Raw genomic sequence first — 14,819 nt, forward strand, 5'->3', positions numbered from 1 at the left:
AATCATTGACTTATTGGAGCCCATAAAAACAGCCATTGTGTTGATTCATATCACTGAAGACCTTCCTCTGTTCTACCCCTACATTATCATGCATAATAGCCTTCTCCAGGAACTGGTCCCTCTGTATCACGAAGCCAAACTATGTGAGATCAAATCTCCCCAATTATTGCTTCTAAGGAACATTCTGGCTGTATTTCTTCCAAGTTAGAATTGTTTATTCTGCTGGGAGTTCATGGCATATTTAATATGGTCCCAAAAATCATGATTAAAAACCATCAATTCTTCTTTGATCATTCGTATTCATATTTCAAGTTTATCCATGCATATGGAGTGAGTGAACATACCATGCCTCGAGTGAGGTGTACCTTAGTCCTCCAGTGACACCTTTGAAATTTTTTTTAACACTTTAAAGAGGTCTTTTGCAACAAATTTACCCAATGCAATATGTCATTTGATTTCTTTACTGTTGCTTCTATGGATATTGTTCATGGATCCAAGTAAAATGAAATCCTAGAAAAATTCAGTATTTCCTCCATTTATTAGAATGCAGCTTATTGGTCCACTTGTGAGGATTTTTGTCTTCTTTAGGTTGAGGTGTAATCCATAATGTAGACGCTAGTCTTTAATCATCATCAGTAAGTGCTTCAAGTCCTCGTTGCTTTCAGAAAGAAAGTTTGCATCATTTACACCTCACAGGTTATGCAGGAGTCTTCCTTCAACTATGGATGCTGTCTTCTTCATATTGTACAGCTTCTCAGACTTTTTCCTCAATATTATTTGATCCCATCACTTGTCTGTCAGTTTATCATACTGTGGTGGTTTGTGTATTTCTGTGATGCTGGAGATTATGTTACTGGTATTTCAAATGCCAGCAGCAGGGTCACCCAAGTAAACAGGTTTCAGTAGAGCTTCCAGACTAAGAACAGACTATGAAGAAGGTGTCACTTCCCTCTTTTAAGGAAGTATCCACTGAAAAACTTGTGCATATTATGGAAACATTGTCAAATAATGAAGGCCTAATGAAAGGAAGCAGAACATAGTCAAAGATAGTGCCCGAGGATAGGCCCCTGGGATCACAAGGCACTTGAAGCATGACTGAGCAGGAGTTGTTTCTTCATAGTAGAGTCGACCATGGTGTCATGAATGGAATACAACCCGTGAGAGTGGAGTCACAATCTTCATTCGCTGATGGGGCAAAACTCAAGGTGAAAAGAATAAGATTAAAAGAATCTAATAATCTTGGAATGTGCAAAGTATGAATCTAAGGGAATTGGAAGTTGTCAAAAATGAAATGGAACACATAAACATGACTATGCTGGGCATTAGTGAGCTGAAATATATTCACATTGGCCATTTTTAATCATAAAACCATGTGATTTACTATGCCAGAAATGACAAAATCAAGAGGAATGCCATTCTAATCATTGTCAAAAAGGATATTTCAAGGTCTATCTTGAAGTACAGTATTATTTCTTATAGGATTCTATCAATTCACCTTCAAGGAAATCACTCAATACAACCATTATTTGATATTGGGCACCTACCACAAAAGTGAGTGCTGAAGAAATTGAAGAATTCTATCAACATCTTCAGTCAGAAATTGATCAAACATGCAATCAAGATGCAGTGATAATTATTGGTGATTGAAATGAAAAAGTTGGAAACAAAAAAGAAGAATCAGTAGTTGGAAAACAGGGTATTGAGGATAGAAATAAAACTGGAAATCTCATGATAGAATTTTGCAATTCTTGTTCATAGCAAATGCCCTTTTTCAACAACACAAATGGAAATTATACATGTAGACTTCTCCAGATGGAATACACAGAAATCAACTTACTAATATTAGGGGAAAGACCATGGAAAAGCTCAATATCATCTGTTAAACCAAGACCAGAGACTGATGGTGTACCACACCATCAATTGCTCAGGTGTAAGTGTATATCAAAGGTGAAGAAAATTAAAACAAGCCCACTAGAGCCAAAATATGACTCCTTGATGTCAGCTCCCCTTTATCTCCCACTTTCTCCCACTGTACCCCCTAGAAACCATTATTCTCCATGCTGTCTCTATAGGTTCTTCAATCCTAGGTTTCATGTACTGAAAAACAGAAAAGTATCTAACCAAAATTCAAGAGGTGTGTTAGTCTGGATAGACTAGAGAAACAAATTCATAAACACACATATGTATATAAGAAAGAGCTTTACATACAAGAGCAATTGAATATGGAGAAAACATCCCAGCCCAGTTCAGATCAAGTCCATAAGTCCTATATTAGCCCATTTGTCTGATACCAATCTATAAAGTCCTCTCCAGACACACAAAAGACATGCAATGATGCTGAATTTAGGAAGATCACAGGCCAGTGGGTGGGAAGTCTTGTGGATCCAGTGGTGTTGTAAGCTTATCAGTGCTGGCAGAGGTCTCCACGTGGTTCCTTCAGCTCCAAGGATCTGACTGCCATCAGCCTCTCTCCATGTGTCTTCTCCACAGGGATGTCTTGCAGGGAGTGAGCTTTGTCAGCAGGGAGTCTCCAAGGCAGTGAACTGAGATGGAGTGTCTCTCCTGCTTCCAAAGAGGATATACAGAAGTTCCCAGAATCCTCAGGAGTAGGCCATGCCCACATGGAGGCCTCATCGGCTATGACCCAATTGACAGACTAGACTCCACCTCTTCACTCTTAATCCTCTCAAGTCCCAAACTGACACCAGATTATGTAACTACCACAAGAGGGTTACCCCTCAATAACAAAATACATCTGAGATAAACCCCAATATAGAAAGAAACACATACACACACAGAGAGAGAAAATATTGAAAACCAGATAAGGGCCAGCCATGAATTTTCAGTCTTAAATTCTTAGGTCACAAGTGTGTGTTGAGGTAGAGTCCAGTTTGCTTAATGGAGTTTCCGCATCAGATTCCACCTTTTCTTCCATTACATTGCTCCCATAACCCAGCACTCAATTTCTGACTTTTGTTTGGGAGGGAGGTATCTAGTTCCTCCAGTTTTTCATTTGTTTCTCTGACTGTTTCTCAGTCCTTTGCAGGGCCCTTATTGCCATTCTACTGGATTATCTAGGGGTGCTCAAGTGCTTCTTCTTTTGTGTGTCCCAATAGGTCTGAGTAATTTTCAGTTGTTGATTTTTGTTCCTCTTGATATTTGTGGTAGCTTCAGATAGCTGTTGTTTGTGCAGCATACTGGTACAGCTGTAGATGATGTGTAAATTCTGGGTTGTGTAAGTTAGATGAGGATCAGATACGAGCTGCAAATTGTATTCTTTGGAAATGAGGAAGGAGTAAGAGTTGGGTGGGTAGGATGTATAGGATGGGTGCTAGTGTGTAGGTTTTAAGTATTACTCATAGGAAGCCCTCCTGTCAATCTCTGGATCATGCAAGTGGAGTTCTAGGACGGGAACGCTATCTCAGCTCCATCTTCCCAGAGTCTCCCATGATATTTTCAATTGCCTCATATGCATGTGAAAGTTGGGCATTGAAGAAGGAAGATCAAAGAAGAATCAATAGGTTTGAATTGTGATGCTGGTGAAAAACATTGAAGTTCATTGATTGATGAAAGGACAAGCAAATCTGTCTTGGATGAAGTTTGATTAGGGTACTCTTTATAGGTAAGGATGACAAGACTTCAGCTTATGTTCACTGAATGTGTTGTCAGAGAGTCTGGTCCCTGGAGAAGGAGATCATGCTTGGTACAGTAGCAGGGCAGTGAGAAAGAGGAGGGCTATGAATGAGATGGATTGACATAGTGGCTGCAACAATGGGTTCAAGCACAGCGACAGTTATGAGGAAGGCACAGAACCACGCTTTGTTTTGTACTGTTAGGCACAGGGTCGCTATGTGTTATAACCAATTTGAAGGCACCTAACAAAAACATTTGCTAAGATTAAACAAATCTAGTGAAAGGACAAAACCCTGATGCACACCTATGCTGATTTTAAACGGTGCAGTATCCACTTGTTCTATTCAAAAAACTAGTTCTTGGTAATCTTTTGTACAAGTTCCATATGAGCATAATTAAGCAGTCTAGAATCCCGTTCTTCCCAATGTTACCCATAATTTGGTTAGATCCATACAGTCAAATGTCTTTGTATATTCAATAAAACAGAGCTATATTTTTATCTGGTATTCTCTACTTTCAGCTAAGATGCATCTGATGTCAGCAATGATATCCCTCAATCCATGTATTCTGAGTCTCACTTGAATTTCTGAAAGTTCACTGTCAAAGTACTGTTGCAAACATTTTTGCGTAATCTTCAGCAAAATTTCATTTGTTTGTAATATTAAAAATATTGGTTGATAATTTCTACATTATGTTCATTTACCTTTCTTTGGAATGTACACAATTATGGATTTCTTCCAGTTGTTTGGTCAGGTAACTATCATTCAAATTTCTTGGCACAGATGAGTGAGTGCTTCCAGCTTACATTAATTAGTTAAACTTCTCGATTGGTATTTGTGTTAGTTTGGGTTGATTAGAGAAACAAATCCAGAGACACTCATATGTGTCTAAGAGAGAACTTACATAAAAGAGTAATTGAATATTAAGACAACATCCCAGCCCAGTCCAGAGCAAGTCCATAAGTCTGATATTAACCCATATGACAAATACCAATCTATAAATTCCTCTTCAGACTCATGCAACACATGCAGTGATGCTGAATGCAGGAAGATCACAGGCCAGTGGATGGAAAGTCTTTGGATCCAGTGGCACTGGTGTGGTTCTCCATGTGACCCCTCTAGCTCCAGGGCACTGGCTCCATCATTACGTATCCATGTGGCTTGTCAACAGAAATGTCTCGAAAGGAAAGGTGCATCCCACCTCCAGGGAGGAATACAAGAGTTCCCAGAATCCTCAGGAAAAGGCCATGCCCACACAGAGGCCTCATTGGCTGTGACCTCATTGACAGGCTAGACTCTTTGCAAGTTGACAGATTATATAACTGCCACAGTAGTCCTAAATTCTTGTAGTCTGTTCTCCTCCACCCCCACCCACCTACCCACCCAGCCCCCACTGCCCAACACCTTCAGTGCAGCCCTTTGTTTCTTCCTTCAATACCATTGGTTCCTGAACCAATGGTATTTCCTAAAATGGGTGATCACCAATCAATTATTTTGAGTACAATGACACTGTGTATTCTTTCCATCTTTTCTTGATGTTTCCCACGTTGTTCAAATGTTACAGCTATTTAATATTGCAACTCAATGCTTGAGTTTTTTCTTCAGTGTTCTCCCTTTTTGCCTTTCTAACTCCAAGGCTTTGCACACTTCATTAGAGTACGTTACTTTGTCTTCGGGAGCTGTCCTTTGAGATCTTATTTTCAGCTCTTTGAGCTCATCATTTCTTCCATTCACTTTGCCCTAGATATTTTGTTTTGGTGTAAAAACCACCTTTCTTCTTCTTTGTTTTTCCTTCTAATAATGTTGATATTAAATAGTTATCTTTGTAATATTGACTGTTTGCTATGCATACTGTTCTCTAGTTCTGTCCATGTCTTTTGGTACTTCATAGAGTTGTCATTTTTTTACTGTTATATAAAATTCCATAATATAAATGTACCAGAGTTTATCTATACCTCTATAGTTGGGGATTTTGGATTGTTTCTGTTTTTGCTGTTGTGGAAAGAGCTGCAACAAATATAGATATACATATATCTATCTGTTTGTGCTGTGTTCTTGATTTCTTTAGGGTAACTCCCCAATAGAGCAATGGTTGGATCATAAGGTACTTGTATCTGCATCTGTTTAAGAAAGTCCCAGACTGATTTACACAGAGGTTATACAACATTTCTCCCTGATTGCTTCCCACTCACATGTCATCTTTGGTAAATAGTTTATTCATATCTTGGGTCTATTTTTAAATTGGATTATTTGTATTTTTGTCATTGAGATGGTGTCATTTTCTATAGCTTCTGGAGATTTGTCCTTTTACTGATGTATCATTACTGAATATTTTTCCCAATATGTGTTCACTTTTTTTGATAAAGTCTTGTTGTGCATAATGTCATATTTTTAGTCGGTCCCAGCCCTTTATTTTGTCTTCTATAGTGTGGATATTTTTCATTATGTTTGGTAGTTTGGTTATGCCTTGTATTGAGGTCCATAAGTTTGTCCCTATCTTTTTCATTTTTCTTGGTCTTAATAATTGTGTGAACTATCTTAAGTTTGTTTTTGTATGTGGTGTGAGGTATGGGTCTTGTCTCAATCTTTTGCAGGTGAATATGAGTTTTTCCTGTACCACTTGTTAAAAGAGCTATTCTTGCGCATTCAATGTTTTTTTGTTCTTTATCAAAAATTAGATGTCTATAGATAACTGGTTGTGTTCTGGGGTTCTCAATTCTAATCCACTGGATTTCATATCTATTGTTGTACCATTACCAAGATGTTTTGATTACTGTGGCTCTGTCTTAAGGTATGTTTTAAGGTCTGAGAGTGAAAGGCCTTGGACTTTGTTTTTATTTTTAATCATGTTTTGTTTATTCTAGATTCCCTTCCTTTCCATATAAAATTTGTAGATTTCTTATTTCTTTGAAAATTGTTATGGGATTTGGATAAGAATTGGATTGAATTTTAAAGTATTTTTGGTAATTTCAACATTTTCACAATACTTAGTCTGCCTATCCAGGGACATGATAGCTTATTCCATTTGTGTAAGTTTCTTGAAGGACAATTTAATAATTTTCTTTGTATATGTCTTATTTCTCTGGCAAAATCTATTCCTAAATATTTTGTCTTGTGTAGTTATTGTAAATGGTATTCTTCTTTTGATATATTTTTCAGTATCATCATCCTTTATATGCAAGAATCCAAGTGATTCCACTATGTTGACCTTATAGCCTGCATCTTATAGTCTTCAAAATTTTTCAATTAGTTCAAGAAATTGTTTAATAAAATTCTGGGGGGTTTAAAATATATAGGATTATTATATATATTATATAATGTTATTTATAATATATTATACATTATGTGTGTGTACGTGTGTGTGGTATATAGGCTAGACCACTTCCCAGACAGATTTATTATATGATTTAATATATATTTCTATTTATAGGAAGATGGTCTCTAAATTCAGGAGAGACATACTCATGATAGGATAAGGAAAGCTCCTGTGGACTTGTTTTAATTTTCTTCTGTTTCAATCTTTACTTCATCTGAGCAATTGATGTTCCGTTCCACAGGCAGCCCCTAGCCAGGTTTTCATTGATAATATTGAGCTTCTGTCTAGTCTCTTCCCACAGATATTGTCTATTTGATTCTTGTATATGCCATCTGGTGAAGTCCACATGCATTATTTCCTTTTATGTTGTTGAAGAAGATATTTGAGGAGAAGTTTTATGGATTATTTTCATTACTGATCAATTCCATGTTTTCCACATTTTTTATAGCCTTCTGTTATTTATATATATGTGTGTGTGTGTGTGTAGATGCTTTAAGTCATTTTAACTCATAGCAATTCCATACACAGCAGTCAGAATTATTGTTTATGCCTATGTTTGAAACCATTGTTAATGTCATTATATAAATCCATCTCTTTGAAGATCTTCCTCTTTTTCACTGGCACTCTACCACTTTCTCCAAGGGCTGATCCGTCTTGATAGCATATGTGAAGTGCTTCCAAGGAGCTCTTCTGTCTACACATCTTTCCAAACAGATTTATTCGTTATTCTGAAAGTATGTGGTATATTCAATATTTTTTAGCAGCACCACATTTGAAAATCATCATTTCTTTTTTGGTGTTCCTTATGCATGTATATGAAGTGATTGAAAAGACTGTGGTTTTTGACAGTACACTCTAGTCTTCAAAGTGATATCTTTGTTTATTTTATTTTATTTTTTAATAACTTTAAAATTATAATTTAGGTGGGGGGTTACTTTTCAGATCATTTACTTTGTATTCAACATTTTAAACCACCAATCAAGCACACCTTCCCCCCACAACCATAGTTTACCCTTCACCTGGATTTCTTTTCTCCCTCTTTTTAGAGAGGTATTTTGCAACAAATGTGTCCAATGCAATAAGTGTTTGATTTCTTGACTGCTTCTTCTATGGTTGTTGATTGTGGATCCCAGTACCACAATAAGAGTGTGGTTGGGTTTTTTTTTTTCATTTACTATGATGTTGCTTTTTGATCAAGTGGTGAGGTGAGCTGCATTCTTTCTGTTGAAGTGCAATCTATTCTGAAGGTTATGATCTTTTATCTTCATCAGTAGGTCCTTCAAATACTCTGTTTTCAGCAAGCAAGATTATGTGATCTGCATATCACAGACTGTTAATGAGGCTTCCTTTAATCATGACATGAGTGTGTCCTCATATAGTCCAGGTTCTCAGATTGTTTACTCAGCAAACAGACTAAATAATATTCAATTCATGTATGGACATATGTATTCATACTGCAATTTTTTCAGTCAAATTGATTGTCTGATTGGTATTAGACAAATTTTAATTTTCTCAAAAGTCCTTTCTGTCTTTTTATTAAACAACAAATAAGGAGAAGAAAACCAGAAGACTCCAGGAAGATGGTGCTGATGTAGGATCCCTTGTGTGAAGAGCTTGCTGTTTCATCGCCAGATTTTCAGGTGAGGTAGCCATATTGGGGGACTGGGACATGAGACTGGCTCTAGCAGCACCCCAGGGTTCTTTTGTCAGTTCTCCCAGGGACAGCACAACTGTGCTTGTCACATGTCCAGTCCCTTTTCACAGCACCCACCTGCAATTTGTCTCCCTTGTTGGTGTAGCAGCAACTCCCACCTCCCTACAAATCCCCATCCCCACCACCCCACTTTCTGTGTGACTCACCAGTGTGGGGTGATAGTTCCCTGAGATAGTCTATATCTCAGGGACATCCCACAAATTCCCAAGTGTATTTCCGGTGGCCCCGGATGAAAGTGGCTAACAAGAAAATGGCAAAAGAAGAAGAAGAAGAAGAAATACTAAACTCTGACACAGTAAATTTCAAGGTACATAACACAATGAGAGATAAGAATCGGCATTATATAATGCTCAAGGGATCAATACACCAAGAAACCATAAACATAATAAACATATATGCACCCAATGAAAGACCCTCAAAATTTGTCAACCAAATCCTCAAACGTATGAAAAGATAAATCACTGAAACAACAATTATAGTCGGTGATTTCAATACACTGCTCTCAAAGAAAGATAGATCAACTGGTAAGAAGCTCAATAAAGAAACAGAAAAGGTAGATAAGACAATCAACCAACTTGACCTAATAGACATTTTCAGAGCTTTCCAAACAAAAGCAAAAGAATACACATCCTTCTCCAATGCACACACCTCAGACCACATGCTGGGACACAAGGCAAGCTTGAGGAAATGCAAACACATCGAGGACATTCAAACCACCTTCTCAGACCACAGTGTCATACAGTTGGAATTTCACAATAGAAAGAACAACAAAAAGACAAACACTTGGAGAATAACATGCTTCTCAAAAAGGAAGGGGTATTAGCCCAAATTACAGAGAAAATTAAGTTCCTAGAAACCAATGAGAATGAGAATGTAGCATAAAGAAATCTATGAGAGACAGAAAAGGCAGTTATCAAATGTCGCTTTATTGTAATAAATGCACACATGAAAAAAGAGGAGAGAATTGTGGTCAGCACCTTAACTCAGCACCTCCAGCAGCTACAACAGTCAACAGCATAATCCTTGAAAGAACAAAGGAGAAGCTATCATAAAAATTAGAGTGGCAATAAATGAACCGGGAAGCAGGAGACAATGGAAAGTCAACAGAGCAAAACACTGGTTCTTTGAAAGCATCAACAAAATCGACAAACCATTAGCAAACTTAACAAAGAAAAAGAAGAAGCAAACATCAATATGTAGAATTAGGGATGAAACAGGGGAAGTCACAACACACCCTAATGAAATATAAAGATTAATTTACTCAGTACTATGAAAGAATGTAGCCCAACAAATTCAATAATTTGGAGGACATGGACAAATACCTGAAAATTACTCTCTCTCCAAATTAAAACATATGGACATTAAGAACTTGAACAGACCTATAACAAAAGAAGAAATAAACAAAGTCAGCAAAAATCTCCCAACTGAGAAACGTCCCAGACCAGATGGCTTCACAGGAGAATCCTACAAAGAATTCAGAAAAGAATTGACACCAATGCTACACAATCTCTTCCAGAATATAGAAAGGGACAGCAAACACCCAAACTCATTCTAAGAATCATAGCGTAACCTTGATAACAAAACCAGATAAGGACCTCGCAAGGATGGAGAATTACAGAACAATATCTCTCATGAACATAAATGCAAAAATCCTCAGCAAAATGTTGGCCAATAGGAAAAAATAATACACCATCACCAAGTGGGATTCATACCAGGGATGCAGAAGAATGAAACAAGACCAATATCTCATTCCATGCACAAAAACAAACTCAACGTGGATCAAAGACCTAGGTATAAAAGCTAAAGCTATCAGGATCATCAACAAGAAAATTGGGACAAAGCTAGGCGCCCTAGAGCAGGGAATACACAGGCTATCAGAAATAACAAAGGAAGCACACTGGAAGATCAAATAGATGAGTGGGACCTACTAAACATAAAACACCTGTATACTTTGAAAGTCTTTATTAAAAGAATAAAAAGAGAGCCCACAGATTGCAAAAGGATATTTAGTGATGACAAAACAAAAGACTCATTATGAAGATCTACAGAATTTTATAAGCTGACAACAAGAAACAACTAATTGTCCTTTGAAAAGGTGGCAGAAGACTGGAACAGATGATTCACAAAGGATGGCACTCATCTAAGAAACAAATGAAGAAATGCTCCCGGTCATTAGCCATCTAGGAAATACAAGTCAAAACAACCATGAGATACCACCTAAAGTCCATTAATGTAGCACAATAAAAAGAAAAAAACAAAAAAACAAAACCCTGAGAACAACAAATGTTGGAGAGCAGGTGGTGAGATAGGAACTCTTATCCACTGCTAGTAGACTTGTAAATACATACAAACCACTGTAGAAGGCGATATGGTCATACTAAAATAGATGGCAATTGAAATACCATAAGACCCAGCAATACTATTACTGGGCATATACACCAAAGAGATAAAAGGCACATCACAAATGGACATTTGCTACACCACGTTCATCACAGTACCACTCACAATAGTAAAAAGCTGGAAATACCCTAAATCCCCATCAATAGAAGTGGTTTAAAAACTCTGGCATGATGATGGTGCTCGACTATCAAAAGATGTAGCGCCAGGGGTCTTAAAGGCTTGAAGGTAAACAAGCAGCCATCTAGCCCAGAATCAACAAAGCCCACATGGAAGAATCACACCAGCCTGTGTGATCACGAGAGGTCAAAGGGACCAGGTATCAATCACCAAAGAACAAAAAATCATATCGTGAATGTGGGGGAGTGCCGGGTGGGGACCCAAGGTCCATCTGTAGGCAACTGGACATCCCTTTGCAGAAGGGTAGTGGGGAGGAGACAAGTCACTCAAGTTGCAGTGTAGCATCAATGAAGCACACAACTTTCCTCCCATTTCTTAAATGCTTCCCCTCCCAGCCCCCCAGGCTCACTTTCATGATCCGAATTCTACCTTACAAACCTAGTTAGACCAGAGGCTGCACAGTGGTACAGATAGGAACTGGAAACAGGGAATCCAGGACAGATGAACCCCTCAGGACCAGTACTGAGAGTGGCAATACCGGGAGAGTGGAAGAAGGGTGGGTAGAAAGGGGGAACTGATTACAAGGATCTACATATAGACTCCTCCCTGGCAGATGGACAACAGTTAGGTGGGTGGAGGGAGACATTGGGCACTGTAAGATATGATAAAATAATAATAATTTATAAATTATTGAGGGTTCATGAGGGAGAGGGGAGCAGGGAAGGAGGGAAAAATGAGGAGCTGATATCAAGGGCTCACGTAGAAAGCAAATGTTTTGAGAATGATGATGGCAACAAATGTACAAATGTGCTTGACACAATGGATGTAGGTATGGATTGTGATAAGAGTTATACGAGCTCCCAATAAAATGGTTTAAAAAGAAAGAAAGAAAAAAAAAGTAAAACTGGCATATATCCCTAATACTTGCATCCTTAAAAAACACCAATGAAACCATGAAACACCTCAAGTCATGGAGGGATCTGGAAGACATTATGCTGAGTGAAGTTAGTCAAGCACAAAAGGACAAATACTATATGAGTCCACTGCAATAGGAACAAGATGCAGGATGGGCACACTCAAGCTTACAGTCTTCTGCCCTGGGATGAGACAGCCTGGTAAAGAACCAGACCGGTGCCAATGTACTTACACATCATGTGCTCCAGGTAGTATAGTGTAGGTCACTTGACCAGAGGACATCTCGCAACAGCTGGGGTCAAATGGTCAGGAGAGAGGGCAGGAATGCTGTCAGCTGAGTTGGTAGCCTTGTGGATCTGGGGTGAGGTCCTCAGGAAAGGGAGGTGACCATGTCAGAGGGATGAGACTCATTGATGGGAGGGGCAGCACAGGAGAGGGGAGAGGGAAAGGTCAAGTTTGGGGGAACATAGGTGCATGTATATTGAGGGTTAGGAAGGAGGGCTGACCTCCAGATGGGGGAAGGAGAGATTAAGAATGCTTGTGAGAACATTAGCTGGAGAAGTCTTTAGTGGTGTGCAGGGGGTTGGCAGAATTGACCTAGGGCATCTAGGAGAATCCCAGGAACCCAGGCTGAGTGCCACAGATTACTGGGATACTGAGTTCTGGATCTTCTGGAATATATCATCCTCCAGAAGCTGCATTGGTGAGAACCTTTATGAGGACTCCACTGGTTGGGGACTCTACCCCAGATACATTTGTAACCTGAGGACTTAGCCAGAAAACCCACGGTGTCTCAGGAAGCAGAAGACAGCTGTACCAGAGGCAGTGTCCTGTTGTTGGCAGACAAACAAGGTCTTGCCACATCAACACCCTGGATGCTGTATTAAAATATGTATTATTTCAGCAATCCTGTGGTGGGCATTGTGTTATATTTTGCTTATGCTTGTTTATATTAGGGTATATCTCAGAGGTGTGTCACCATTAGGGCTTACCCTCTTGAATCTGTATTGTTCTTTGTTTTTTGGTAAATGAAATCCAGGGATATTGAGCCTATAGGGAAAGAAAATAAAACAAGGGTTTGGTGGGGGAGAGGAATATAGAGTGGTGGAGGAAAAAAGAGGGAGATAATTTCAAAGTGGAGGAAAAAAGAGGGAGATAATTTCAAGACGTCCAGGAAAGAAAAGTACGTTTGGAGATTGATTATGGAAACAATTGTATAATTATGTTTGACATGATTGAACTATAGAATGCTATGACATATGTATTAATTCCCATCACAGCAAATTAAAATAAAAGCATAGATCCAGGAATAGGTTTTAGGCTCGCACTAAACCCTAGCTCCGACTTAAGAATAGTCAATTCTTACATCATGGCCCTGCTAGATACTCGCCTTCATGAAATGATCACTGAAGATAAAGCAGATGTTGCCCAGCTATCAATTTGGAATAGTATCTTGGGTCTTAAAAACTTGTATGTAAAAAACAACCATCTGAGAGAGGAGTCAACGAAGTCCACGTGGAAGAAGCACACCAGCTTGTGTGATCCCGAGATGACAATGCAACCTGTAAACATGGTGAAGGGAAAAGCACCAGAGATAAACTCATGAACACTTTGTGGAGGGCTATGGGGACAGTGGGAGCCCAAACCCTACCTGCAGTGTGTCTAGTCAGACTGAGCCAGAGGCAAAGAAGTCTAGCCACAGGCAAAAATCTCCAACAGCCTTACTATCAGGCAGACCATTGTAATTTTGATTATGTTGGATCGAACTCCATACTTAGCCAACCTGAATTTGTTCTGGGCATAAGTATCTCTTACTTGCTCCACCAGGGAAATTTCTTCCCTGGCTTTTTGAATGTTGATGGATTTTTTTTCCCTTCTTACACCTTATTTGTATTTTTGTCTTCATACCATTATGATTTTGTCCTTCCCAACCTTAGTGTGATTTTGTTTTTTATTGTTTTCTCTTGGGTCTCCCAGCTGTGAAGTACAGAAGGAGTGGCTGCATAACGATAACGACTGATACAGGGAGATACGGGACTACAAGGGTCAAGAGTGAGTGACAGGGAGGGAAAGGGGCTTTCAGGAGTAAAGAATGAAGGCAAGATGGGGCAGGGAGCTGTAGAATGGATTGCAATTGCACAACTAATTTTAAAGGTGACAACTTTAAATCACCTTTGGTGGCGGTGGGGGAAGTGCTCTAAAATTGATGTGGTAATGATTGTACAATTCTCCTTGATATGATTGAACGATTGAACTATTGATTTGTATATGTAAAATATGTGCCACACAAACTCTTCAGAAAAAAAAGAAAACTACTCGCTCTTCACAAATAAATCAGTGAAATTCTTTTTTCCCATTTGGTCATCATTCAGTGCAAAACTAAAACTCTCGCTATATTTTTCTCCTGCAAAAAGCCTCAGAAACACTTAAGTGAATGTGGTGTCTGTAGTTCTTAAGGTTGCTTCTTGAAATGGTTTTATTTAATAAGTAGAAATGCAATAATAAGTTTGCCTATTAGAACAGAACCCATTGTCATCCCTGCTTAATTTACTGACTGGTAACATTATGTATTTATAAATATTTTCATGGGCAGACACATGCATATATCATATGCTGTACGGGATGTGCTTTCTACACAAGATGTCAGGAAGCAAAATATAGGCAATGTTCAAATAGACCATATGTGACTCAGCTAAATAAGTACTGAGATGATGGTTAATAGACT

The sequence above is a fragment of the Echinops telfairi genome, unplaced genomic scaffold (assembly GCF_000313985.2).
Source record: "Echinops telfairi isolate 266 unplaced genomic scaffold, ASM31398v2 ScPeMD7_70;HRSCAF=299, whole genome shotgun sequence".
NCBI classification, from domain to species: domain Eukaryota; kingdom Metazoa; phylum Chordata; class Mammalia; order Afrosoricida; family Tenrecidae; genus Echinops; species Echinops telfairi.